We start from the raw sequence: 13,544 nt of genomic DNA, 5'->3' as shown, positions 1-13,544 counted from the left end.
GACAGCGCTGGTTGACAGATCAATACACTTTTAGACCGACATGTTTGTACCAGCATGGATGATTACATTTATTTCTTGATCGCCTCTTGTCTTGATTGATCATGACGTCATGGGCTGCTATGCTCCTTAATTAACAGGCTTGATAAGCCCAAAGCTTATTGATAACGGGTACTCAATAAGCTTGTTATCGGTTATCGAGCTCCATCTCTATTTTCAGCAAGTGTAAAATCAGCCAATACGACGGCATCAAGGCCCACCAAAATACATTTCAGTCCACTAAATCAACTGTAGATTTAGTCGACTAAAATCTTATGATATTTAGTCCACTAAAACTAGACTAACGCTACAACATTCCAGGTGACTAAAATGTGACTAAAACTAAATGAAAACTATTCAAAAGACTTATGACTAAAACTAAAATCAAAAAGTTGCTGTCAAAAACAACACCGGTTGTAGCAGGTGCACAATTTAGTTCGTATAAATGTAAGCTCAAAAACTAAATGGAGACCATAAGTTACTGGCAATATTGTTTGAATATCTACCGTACCATATCTGATGGGTTGTTGTTGTCTAAGGGAAAACCGTCCACCATATCTGTGCAACATGGTGGCTTGAGTTGCTGGTCTAAACATTGCACATACCGACTGAGTCAAACCAAATAGAGGCATTACGACATATACGCATGGCTGAGGGAAGTAGGGGTGCTGGGGGGGCTGTAGCACCCCCTCCCCCCAGGCACAGCCCCCCCTCGAACAGGATATATGTTGTATCACAGTATTGGCACCTTATCCTGGTTAATTGCCTGTGTCAGTTTGTTCATATATAACTTGCGTGTGGAAAGGGAAAGTAAAGGCCACGTTTGCGTGTGAAAATGCGCGAAAATGCGCGTGCATGATGCGCGTGCACGCGCATTTTTGCGGCGCGCGCTGTGCGCGCGCACCCCCGGGTACACGTTCAGCCCCTGCTAGTGTAAAGTACTTCCCGCGGGCCTGCATATACGGCACGAGAGGACATGTTGTTAGAACATCAGCTTGGTCTTTTATGCTACCACAATATTTTGCATATAGTGGTCACAACATTTATAAACTGTACATGTTATCTCTTTGGTATCTTCCGTATGGGTGTGTCACATATACTGTCATATTATTTGATTTACTGTATACCCTGAAATTTTGAATAAACACAACTGTGAAAAAAAAAAGAACATCAGCTTGGGATAATTGCAAAGAGAAACATGGGGCTTTGCTGATAATTCACTGAATGTCCCTTCTCCCTGTCCTTTCTGTCCACGGTAATTGAACACAAAGAGACAGGCTGGCGTTGTTGGAGAGTGACGACGCTCGAGGCGTAGATATGAATTTGCGTGCTTTCTGCGGCGGACATGTGGAACAAAGACACCCGAAAGATAACAGACAAGAACGCTCTACTGTTGCTCTGTCACAGCAGGTTTCTCTGCTGTGTCTTTCAGAAAGGCCAGCCTATATGCAAGGTAGTAGGTACCATTACGTTATAGTCATCAATTCTTTGTCTCTGACACGTGTGTGTGCGTATGCGTGCATGCGTGCGTGCGTGCGTGCGTGCGTGCGTGCGTGTGTGTGTGCGTGCGTGCGTGCGTGCGTGCGTGTGTGTGTGTGTGTGTGGGGGGACAGTGAGAAGGGAGATCATATTCATGTGGCTGACTTGTGAGGGTGTGGTGATGGTAAAGTGGACTAACTGGTCTGACATCCCTCTCATATATACGCTTCTCCAGCGTGGAAAGTAACTAAGTACATTTACTTAAGTATACCGTACTTAAGTACTAAAGTAGTATACTTAAGTAGCCTACATTATGTAGGTATATTTGTACTTTACTTGAGTATTTCCAATTTCCGTTACGTTTACTTCTACTCCACTACATCTCAGATCGGAAATGTTTGTGTGCGTGTGTGTGTGCGCGTGTGTGCCCACCGACCTTTGAAATGCCCTGCCTGGAAAACAATGGTGCCAATGTTGGTAGGAATTCCCTGGGGTATTATTACTCACCATGGACATGTGTTGTTTGGGGCTTTTAAAGTCCAGAGAGACGAAATGAATATAGTGGGACACCATAACACACGCGTGGAATTAGCCTATACGATCAAAAGTTTAAGGTTGGTAACTTGATGGGGTGGATGACGTTATGATAGTATTGGTTGAAATTCAAATTGGTGCATGCATGGGTTGAACACACACACAGCTGTGGGCCGTTTCTATTAGACGGTGTCTGTGGGTAGGCTCAGTACTTTCAGGATTATGTAGCGTTCAAGTTGTTAAGCTATTTGTATGTGTGTGTGTGTGTGTGTGTGTGTGTGTGTGTGTGTGTGTGTGTGTGTGTGTGTGTGTGTGTGTGTGTGTGTGTGTGTGTGTGCGCGTGTGTGTGTGTGTGTGTGTGTGTGTGTGTGAAATAGTTATTTTTGACGAGGGCTACGTGTACAGAATAAACAACCAAAGATCGCAAATATGCAGATTTATTTTTCCTTCTTGCAAGGAAGGTATGCTGTTCAAAAACTGTAAAAGGTAATTTAACAAAAGGAAAACAATAAACAATAAACAGTCTAGAGAGCTAGTCTGACTCTACTGGCTGTCTTTAAGGTATATTCAGTGATTTCACTTAATTCAAATATCACCTTTTTCCCCTTTTTTTGTGATAATCCACCCTACTATAAAGTAGGACCATATAATTAGTTCCTCCCTTTCCCCAGTGAACTGCAGGGGTCAAAAACCCCTAGTTTTCAGCTTTGGTGGTGGGTGAGTAAGCCTTCATCCAATCAGGATAGAGGGGGGCCTTCCTCCAAACAGGATCGAGCGGGGCGGGCCTTGGTGCGCGTGCTGTTGGCCTGTTGCGCGTCCCCCCACTGTAGAGCGCGTGCATGTACATATCTTGTTACCGGGGCGGACCGGGGTTTTTTTCCCAAATCACCCAAATCACTGAATGCTCCTTTAAGGGCATATTGTGCCCCCTCTTCCCTCACCTCTACCTCACACAGGAATGAATGACTGGGCCTTTCCTTTGTTGGGGAAGTGCATTTGAGCGTTATCAACTCATACCAACCAGTAGGTTACCCATCAAGCCCATTGAATGGAGCCAATAGGCTCGACTGGAGCGGAGACGCTGTTGTTGTTGTCAGCCATTGTCAGCCATTGTCAAACCTGGAGTTGGTCGCGCCTAACCCTAACTCTAACCTCAGTCTTAACCGGCCACGGAAGTCAGTTTCACAATGTTTTGGCTTCGGCGGCAGTAATTTCACTTCCGCGATTCCTAATCGCAGCCAGTAGGCTCTAACAGTAGAGCCTATACTGGCTCCTTTGCATGGTCTTGATGAGTAACCATACTGGTGGGTTGATGGCTTTAGGAGCGGGTGGTTGGGACAAACCAACTGTCTTTAGCCAAGTAACACTAGTACATGACTTCACCTTTAAATTCAAGTGACATACAAAGAAAACAATTCTAAAGCCACAAATTAAGTATAATTATTAAGTAAATTATCACCATACACAAAGTATTCTACATGTTTTTAGCAACACCACTCTTTGTATGGACAATATACAGTTTCAAGTAAAATGCACACTCCCCTCTCAAGTGGTACGTTCCAATTACATTCCCCTCCCTATAAAAGGAGCCCTGGAGTCATGTTTTACTCTTTTGGGAGGATCAGACCAGTAACAGTGAAGTGAGTGTTTGTTTGGCTTTAGCAATGATGAGATGTGTACCCGTATGTTTCAACCAAGCTATATTGTCTGTCTTATTTGTAACCTGAAGTCATTGAAATGTATATGAAATGAAATGCAAACTTGGTCAGGATGTGAAAAGAAACTGCCCGGATACACACGTAGCTAGCCTTCATATTATTGTATGGTGCTGACGCTGACCATGTGAGACTGGGGAGCACGTCTTTGGTCCGTATGCGCCCTGTGAGACTGAACATATGAGAAAGGCAGTCTGTCTTTGACGCGTGTGCGTGCGTGTGTGTGTGTGCGTGCGTGCGTGCGCGGCATTAAGCCAAGGAAGACATTCCCTGAATATTTTTCCAATCCGTCATCCACAACTATGTTATTTTAAGAACAGCTGAAATAAAATAAAAATATATATATATATATATATATATACGACACGTTTAACCCTTTCTCTCGCTGTGCTTCTGATTTCCCCCTTGCATGCACACTAGACAGCCATGCCTGATGCGCCGTTCACAGCTGACCTCAGTCTGCTCAGCCTTCACCTGATGAAGGTACGTTCAGTTGGACCGAAACGCTCTTCTGTATTCCATAAAACGACTCAAGTCAGTGTGCGGTGACTTCTCCCTCCCTCTTTTACGCTGAAGAGTGAAAATGAACGAAACGATCCCCCTTTCTACTGTACATCTACTGTATATTATAACCGCTAACCAGCCACACATCTGTCTCATGAGCCAGACTGGAACCCAGGACAGTTAATGGTGATCCTAACAAATATACACATGCATGCGTTTGCGCACGCACGCACACACACACACACACACACACACACACACACACGCAGACACACACACAGACACAGACACACACAGACATCTGCAAGCACGCATCTACACATCTACGCTCCACATAGAACCTGTCACAATGGTTACATAATCGCCTGATCGCAATTTCTTTTTCATTCATTTTCATAGCGGAGAAATCTGCTATTCTCACTGTTTTATTGATTCATTTTACATGGCCTGTTTCGGCCATCGTTACATTGTTTATTTGTCAGTCACTTAATTTCTCTGTCGCAGTCTAGAACCGTGTGGACCGTCCTTATGCCTGTCCTTCTGACGGGGGTCTGACTCGGACGGGCCTGAGTGGGACACGGATATAGACCCCGGGAGCTTATCCGACACACCAAAAGTCTGACATGCGTAAATCACCCGTTGCTCCCGACATGCGTTGGTCGGACATGCGTTGGTCGGACATGCGTTGGTCGGACATGCGTTGGTCCGACATGTGTTGCGTCGTGCTTGCAGTTAGGTTACTGGTTTAAGGACTTCAGTGTTTTGTACTCATACTATTGTATGAGTACCGAACAAAGAATGTTTGCTTTCGCCATCTTTGTTGAGTGAGGCTCGTTCAGCCTCACTCCCAATCTTCCGCCGTAGTCTGAAAACCCACCTCTTCAGACTCCACCACTACACTTTATGTAGACTTAGATAGTATTTTAAACAGACTTATAGCTTGTTACATAGACAGCACTAGAATTGCATTTTTATGTAGTCATAGCACTTTATAGAACACATGTATAATATATAATATAGTATGTATAGTTTACTTAGATACTCCACTGTTACGTTCTTAGTTTACGATTGAGTCATGATAACTACTTTTTATATATGTGATGTATGCCATGCTTTTGTTATTTGTTTTGTTATTGCTTAATGTAAATCACTCTGGATTAAGAGCGTCTGCTAAATGCCTAAATTGTAAATTGTTGAAGAGGTTTGGGGTAGGGTGTCGGACTAATGATTGTCGGACTGTATGTCGGAACTTATGCCTGTACCCATTTGGGTTAGGACGGGCTGAGATCAGCTATTTTCGGGAAAGAGATTTGGTGTACTGTAAAGGGAAAAAAAGGAGTGGGATACGGATAGACCCCTGGGGTACACCGGTCAACGAAGATTATAGGATAATTCCTTATTTTAATGTTTTTGAGCGGTGCCCATAATCGCTCCAATGACTGGCCGCGTGTGTCTCTATATGTATGTATTTCTATGTCTATGTATGTCTATTTGAGTACGGACAGCTGCAATACCACTGGGTGACCTATACCCTCAAGTGGCACTGTTTTTGTATCCTTTAAAAGTATAGGTCTGGGGTTACAGGTGCATGATGGGAAGCTGAGTTTTTAGTGTAACACCAATGTCATTTTTGTATTCTTTCTTTATTTTCCATTATTATTATTATTATCATTATTATGTTTATTATTTTTGCGTTAGACCCAGAGGTCGAACATTCTAGACAAGTCAACAACTGTGCTTGACTCCAAAGGCACCGCTCACTTCACTGATGTGATTTTTGAGTGGTGCAACCACTCCAAGGAACAGCAATGTCCGTGTTAACGTGTGACTATATATGACTATGAGTAGCAGTAGGGGCAAAAGTGGCGCTGTTGTGCCAGAAACAGAGAGAGAGAGAGATAGTGCTGCACTGTTGCCTGCTAATGAGAGAGGGGGGGGGGGGGCAGGGGGAGAGGGGAGTTGCACCACTCAGTTCACACGGGTGTGATTTTCTTTAACTTTCCATTCAGCCTACAGTGTGACTGGCAATAATTATTAGTTATTAGTTTACTTTTTACTCTTTCATGGGGAGTTAAAATAACCCCTGATAGCCTTGGACTAGTACCTGAACTACATACTGCTTTGCAGTGCATGTGCTTTATTACATGGCTTTGGTTGAATACTGAATTCCAATTGGTCAATATACAATCGTTCTGTTATTTTCCGATAGCAGCGACCCAACCGTTTCTTTTATGTTTTTCTGTTTAACCAATTTTGACCTGGGAACGATTCTACAAATGTCTTCTAAATCCTGACGGTTTTCTTGAAAAACGCATATTTCTATGTCAGTGGTTAACGTTCGCTGTGAAAGAATATATTCAAACATTTGGGACACATTTTCACGATTTTTCAAAAATAGCAGACCTACAAGCTCGTAGCGCGCCACTCGGTGGCGCGCTATGAGCTTGTAGATCTGCTATTTTTCAATAGCTAAATTATAACATGTTTAAAACACCAAAAGGGGTTCCCGCCCAAAATGGGTTAACCATGGAGGCGGAAGCCTATATGCTAATGAAAGCCGTTTAAAATCACTATTTCCAGTCAACCCATTGATTTTGTTACAGTAGCAAGCAGGATAATGTACAGTACAGTACAGGTCATTATTGGAAAATGAATCTACTATAAGCAGGACCCCCTATCAGGGTTTTATTTCCAAATAACGAGCAGCTCATGTGCACATTGTATGTTTTCTCTGGTACACAATTGGATTTTGGATTGTTTCATTTAACTTTCCTTTCATGGGTCCTGTTTTACACCGTACTTTTTTACAAGAAGTACAAACTACACAATATTAAATGCAGCAGGCCAAGTCTCATGAGTAGCCCATTCCATCATGCTAAATACTTACATACTTTATTTGGGGGATTATTTGGGGGATTGGGTTTTTGGGTCAATAACGAGTGGAAACAAAGCCATATTATTCAAGGAACTCAAGGAAGTTGTTCGCTCTTTACAATAAATTATGACCCCATCATGCATTCCCCTGTTGAAAAGGAAACAGCCACATCTGATAAGGTGTTCAATTTAGACGCCTTATCAACTTTGTAGCCTTTATGAATGTATCTGAAAGGTCAATACATTGTTACAATATCACTCAAGTGGCAAAATCATATTTTTTTCCCACGCGTTTCCTTGTCCAGCTCTTAATTACAACCTCCATAGAGATGACAATCTAACCACTTTACTGTACTATGTATGTACTGTAAATGTATCAAAGCTTTGATAAGCCAGGCTTTGTATGTAATCCTAGCATATGGCTTGACACTATAGCTACTAAGCTACTGTCTATAAGTAAAGGTTAACCCACATGAACCCTAGCATCCTTATTTGGGGGGGCAAACATTCGGCAACAAATCTACAAGCTCACAACATGTTGCTTTGCGAACTTGCGATGCATTGTTTTTGACATGATCATGTATTATTGTGTTGTTTTTCTATGCTATGTTGATGAATTGACCACAATGGAAACAAGTACTCCTTTCAGCCCATTTGCATACATTATGAAATATAATTAGGCTGAAACCCATGAATTGCTATTAATATATATGGTTTGCTTTTAATTTATTGAGAAGGATCTTAATAATTAAGTTGTTTAATCAAACATGTCTGGTCTGGCTATACGTTCAAGTCTTCATGTGCACAACTGAATCTGAGGAGGTCCCGGTCGTGGACACAATGTCAACAGATGACCTGGCTGTCACCCTCTTGGGGTTCCTAGCAAGTTGTCCCTGAGGACCTGTCTGTCTGTCTGTCTGTCTGTCTGTCTGTCTGTCTGTCTGTCTGTCTGTCTGTCTGTCTGTCTGTCTAGGGTTTATGTGGTTAAATAAGTAAATGCAAGAGATTGAATGATGTTTTTCCCTCTGTATGACATGTTCTTTGCTGAATGTTATTTAATAGGCATGCTAGGGTTGATTTGATTTATATAAGTAAAGTGATTATGAGGACGATAACGATGACGACGATGAATACTGAAGAAGTGAGTGAAAGAGAGATAATTCTTCATTTTTACGTTAGGCAAATTTTCACTCTGTGGATCTATGGTTGGTGTCATTGAAGGCTGATAACTGCAACTAAGCTACCACTTGGGAAGGGTTATCATGTTGAAATATTATCTAGGGATATAGACCTTTAAAACAAAATAATAATAATTAATTTGCCACCTTGAGTGTCCCCGATTAGTGAACATTTCTGGCCTGGGCCTATGGAGTTATATGAGGTGTTTCACCCGCCAGCGGCGAGTCTGCGACAGAGGGTTAATTGGTTCCCAAATAAGTTGCAGATCAGTATAGAAGACCTCTCATCTGTCTTCGTTTGGAGTCCAGTTTGTAATTGACCGACGTGCTCCATGAGCTACGCAGAGCTCTGGAGCCTTAACCCATTAAGACCTTTCGGCCAGATTCTACAAATGTCTGCTAAATCAGGTTTGGTTCTCCATGTCAAGGACCTCTAAAATTATATGTATTTGGCCCCCGGCCCCCATCTCTAAAATATATTGTTCCTGGGACCCCCAAAAGCAAATATTTGAGTTCAAAATGTTCGCTTAAAAAACAAATATTCAAAGATTTGCACACATTTTCACCATTTTTCAAAAAAATAGCAATTTTTTTAATAGCCAAAGTGTAAAGATAATGTGGTTTAATAATAACATTAGCTTAATAATTAAAATGGTTAAAAGCTGATACAGATGCTTTCCCCGGTCTTAAGGGGTTAACAGGATCAATCATTTGAATAAAGCAGGTGCAGCCAGGTGGGGCTTTGCCTGCATGGGTGGCCGTATCCACGGAGACCATGGGCTGTCATGGTGACCATGGCATACAAATCCATTTTCATCAAGGCGGGGGACAGTCTCTGGAGAAATCACATATAGCCTACTCACAAGAGGATAATATAGTAGTAGTCTAACTTGACCGCGAACGACTCGTCCCTACACTACTTTGCGTAGCTCCCCCCCTGTTCCTCTATTGTCATTTTGTCATTTTAATGCAATTACAGAGCACTGTGCAGTGTGCAACGTTGTCTATTGTGCTGTGACATTTGGGGGGTTATACAGGCTCTAATATTCGCTACACACTATATTTCTGTCTATCTTTGGAAAGAAATAGAGACGGATACTGCAATTTTAATGCAATTAGAGGCAATTAGAATGCAATTTAATAATTAGCTTATTGTGCATGTTTATAATACATCATAGACATGGGGTGCATACTACTGTAGCATTACAAGTGTTACCAGCGAGGTAAATGACGAATAAATTGAACCCCATGTATCAGCGGGGTCTCTTTTAAATTGTTGAAATGACAAATCATGCCATACATATAATTGTGCCATAATTCAAACAAATGACTACAGTTGGACAGAGGAACTACATGAAGTAGTGCAGGGAAAGTACACTACAAAGCTGACCATGGCAGAAGAAGACCTTCATGTTTTTGTTTTGCAAAATATACAGTATGATTTATCGCAGTGATTATCCCCTTTAGGCTCGAGGCCGGATTCTAAAAACGCCTTCTAAATCCTGGCCTAGGTTTTCTGAAAATGTAGCCATATACCAATTGTAGTAGCCTACATCAACAGCAACAACAACAACAACAACCCTAAAAGGGGTTCCCGGATTGAAAGGGATAGTTTCATATACAGTAGTAGGGGTTCCCGCCCGGTCTGAATGGGTTATACCAGGGGTGCCCAAAAGGTAGATCATGATCTACCAGTAGATCACAAAGGCTGTGCAGGTAGATCACATGACATGCCCCTGAAAATATATTATTTAAATGTGAAAAATAAATAAAAGGGCATCTGCCACTTGTATTAAGGTGACTTGATTGACTGACTTCAAAAAGGAGTATGCAAGCTCAAACCAACAATGCAGTACTTTGTTTTCAAGTACTGTATCACAAACAGTAGCATTACAAAGTTATATACAAGAACAAGAAACCCTTACAATAAAGTGTGTTTGTCTTATATGTAACGCCATCGCCACAATTCCAAAGCCCGCTCAGGTAACTTTTTTGGTGCATAGATCTTGTTGAGCTTGTCATTTTTGAAAGTAGCTCTCAAGTCAAAAGGTGTGGGCACACCTGGGTTATACAGTATGAAGCCAGTCTTACATTGGACAAGTTACAGTATATAGGCTATACATGATCTATCGTTCTTATCAGGAATGCTGTCCAGAGACAGACAGAGAGAGAGAGAATACTTGTGAGTGTTGTGTACTATCCAATCATCATTTTTACATAGCCTAGGGCAATCATATGTATTTGGATCAAAACAACCTATAGTCAATATTACCCAACACACAGTCTCTCTCCCTCCCTCTCTCTCACACACACACACACACACTCACACACACACACACACACACACACACACACTCACACTCACACTCACACTCACACTCACACACACACTCCTCTCATGTTTTCGATCAGCCGCTGCTGTGTTCGGACCTCAGAACTCAAAATTATACTTTAGCCAGTGACATCGCCATTGAATTGAAAACTATTATGGCAAATGTAATATACTGTAGGCCAGTATATGAGTTGTTAGTACTGTAGTAGTTACAGTAGGCTACATTTTTGTAGTCTGTACAGATCTGTATGTTCAAATCTGAACAGTGGTAGGATAAAGTACTCAAATTTATTTTACTAAAAGTATCAATACTAGAAATACTCTGTTACAAGTAAAAGTCTGGAATTCAAAATGCACTTGAGTAAATGTAGTAAAGTAAGTATTGGCATCAAAATATATCAAAAGTAAAAGTACTGTTTGTGCAGAATGTCTCATCTCACAAGTTTTCAAAGAAATATAAATTGCATATACAAGCTCAAAATGCGTAGAATTGTGAGTTTGTAATAATGTAGTAATAATAATCAAAATATAGAAAGTTACTATAGCAACTAAAGTTTTCAAATAATTGTAGTCAAGTAAAAGTATATTTTCTGAGATGTAGTGGAGTAGAAGAAAAAGTACTGGAAATTGGAAACACTGTAGTAAAGTAAAAGAAAAAAAAACCCTCAAAACTGCACTTTTGGTGTTAGCATTATGTTATGCTTTAGCTATTGAAAAATAGCAGATCTACAAGCTCATAGCGCGCCACCGAGTGGCGCGCTACGAGCTTGTAGGTCTGCTATTTTTGAAAAATCGAAGAACAACTGACATAGAAACACAGCTTTTTCAGAAAACGGTCAAGACATTTTTAGAATCTGATCTCAGGTCAAAATTGGTTAAGTACAGTATTTGAGTAAATGCCCTTAGTTACTTTATACCACTGAATCCGCAGGGAAGATTCGAATACAACTTTCTGTATTAGTATTAAGCTGCTACAGTATAAACACAAGGAGGAGTGATACTATGTCTAGTAGTCCTTGAATTCTTTGTATAAGTTATTAAAACACCTTCTCTGAAGCTATAGGGAACTGTAATATATAATGCAGATGATGGATGGAGCCCTCACACCACAGGTACAAAAATACTTTCTTTATTGAGAATTCTTACAACGTTTCGATCAATTTGAGGTCAATCAGGTCACGTGAACATACACAAAAGTTTGTACTTTTAGAATAAGGGGGCACTCCATGCATAATATATTATAAAAACAACCTAAGCCTGTAGCTTGTATAGCTCCTGAACTTTTTAAGGATTTTTTTAAAGCGTGGATTGATGATTGATGAATGATTGGTTGTCGAGTTTTGTTTTCGTTGTTCATAACCATACTATAGCGCAGTGAATCTCAAAGTGGGGTCCAGACTCCAGACGGTCCAGACCCCCAGGGGGGTCCCAGCAAAAGTAATTGGCATAGCATCACAAATACATATCAGTTTGTTTTGGGGCCCTTGACCTGAAAAGGTCTGAGGAGCACTGCTGCATCATGTGCGCCATGCTGCAGTCAAACGGAAACAGAACAGCATCGACCCAGGTTCTCTGGTTGGAAATACAAACACAGCCCAAGGCCATGTACACAGGTACAGACACACGCACACACACACACACACACACACACACACACACACACACACACGCACACGCACACGCGTGCACACACACTGAACTGACTGACCAGTCAATCCATTCTCCTATTAACTGCTGCACTCTACCTATACCTATTTGCAATCTGTTGGAGGCATATGGTGATAGACAGACATAATATGGACATGGCTGCCATATGCCACATAGAAGAAAACTCTCTCTCTCTCTCTCTCTCTCTCTCTCTGGTAGCTTAGATATCACACAGAGGAAAACATACTGCACTGTGTGTTGGCCAACAAGTTAGCCTGTATATTCTGTACGTTTATGTATTTTGTTTGTTTGTTGTTTTTGCTGTAGTTTTCCAGTAAGCATGAATACAGAGAGAAAGAGAGAGAGCGAGAGAGAGAGAGAGACTAATCATTATAATATAGCAATAATAGCCTACACCTGTTAACTTTCTCTCTACTTCAGTGATAGTCATCATCATAATAACTATGCTTCCATGTGGAACAGGTGTCCCCATGCACTGCACGACATAAGACTGCACACGTATACGTAGCCTAAACTTTCTACAGTTGCTGTGTGAATAATCACACAATTATAAGAATCATTAGGCTATTATCAACGACTGTAATAACACACAACACTATAACTATATAGCACACACTCACACAGCACTCCCTGAATGAACAAGCCGGCTCAACGAGAGAAAGTGGAGAGAGGAACAGCAGCAGACACAATAGGGGGATGTTTTGTTGTTTCAACTTACCTGTTGCGCTTCTAAGCGAAGGTGTGGCACTTTGCCCGAGGTATCAGAAATTCACGGATAACGTCAGTTGTCATTTATAAAGTTGTTTTCGTCAATAGTCCCGTTTGAAGAAGTTAGTTAACAGAAACCAGAGTCTGTGCTCCTCCTGGACAGCGAGGCAGCCGTCATGTTGCTGTGTGTGTAGTTCAGCTCAGTAGTAGTAGTAGTCTGGTAGTTCCACTATAGTTCCCCCCCCCGTGACTCACTCACTGCGGACTGAGTCCCAAGAGCCGACCGTCTGATGGATGATGCATGGTGCTGCCTCCACAACAACATCCCATAGCCCGGAGAGACGGGCCGGTGTCGCGCTGAAAGTCAACTCGGGTTGCACGCACGCACGCACGCACGCGCACGCACGCACGCACGCACACACACACACGCACACACACACACACACACACACACACACACACACACACACACACACACACCTCTCTCTCTGTATTGTAATTTATATATATATATAT

At 41.7% G+C, this 13,544-nt stretch overlaps 1 long non-coding RNA gene across 1 annotated transcript in view; it reads right to left on the bottom strand.

The window, feature by feature from the left end:
• LOC306914184 overlaps window positions 1-13,211 on the bottom strand; it is a 36,735-nt gene extending 23,524 nt beyond the window's left edge. The window contains exon 1 of the long non-coding RNA XR_013788663.1: window positions 13,039-13,211. This is a non-coding gene — a long non-coding RNA (uncharacterized lncRNA). The remainder of the gene's footprint in view (window positions 1-13,038) is intronic.
• Between the last annotated feature and the right edge of the window lie 333 nt (window positions 13,212-13,544).

This window comes from Electrona antarctica (genome assembly GCF_951216825.1).
Source record: "Electrona antarctica genome assembly, chromosome: 21".
NCBI lineage: Eukaryota > Metazoa > Chordata > Actinopteri > Myctophiformes > Myctophidae > Electrona > Electrona antarctica.
Note: the sequence above shows the minus strand (reverse complement) of the source record. Positions and strands in the feature narration are given on the sequence as shown.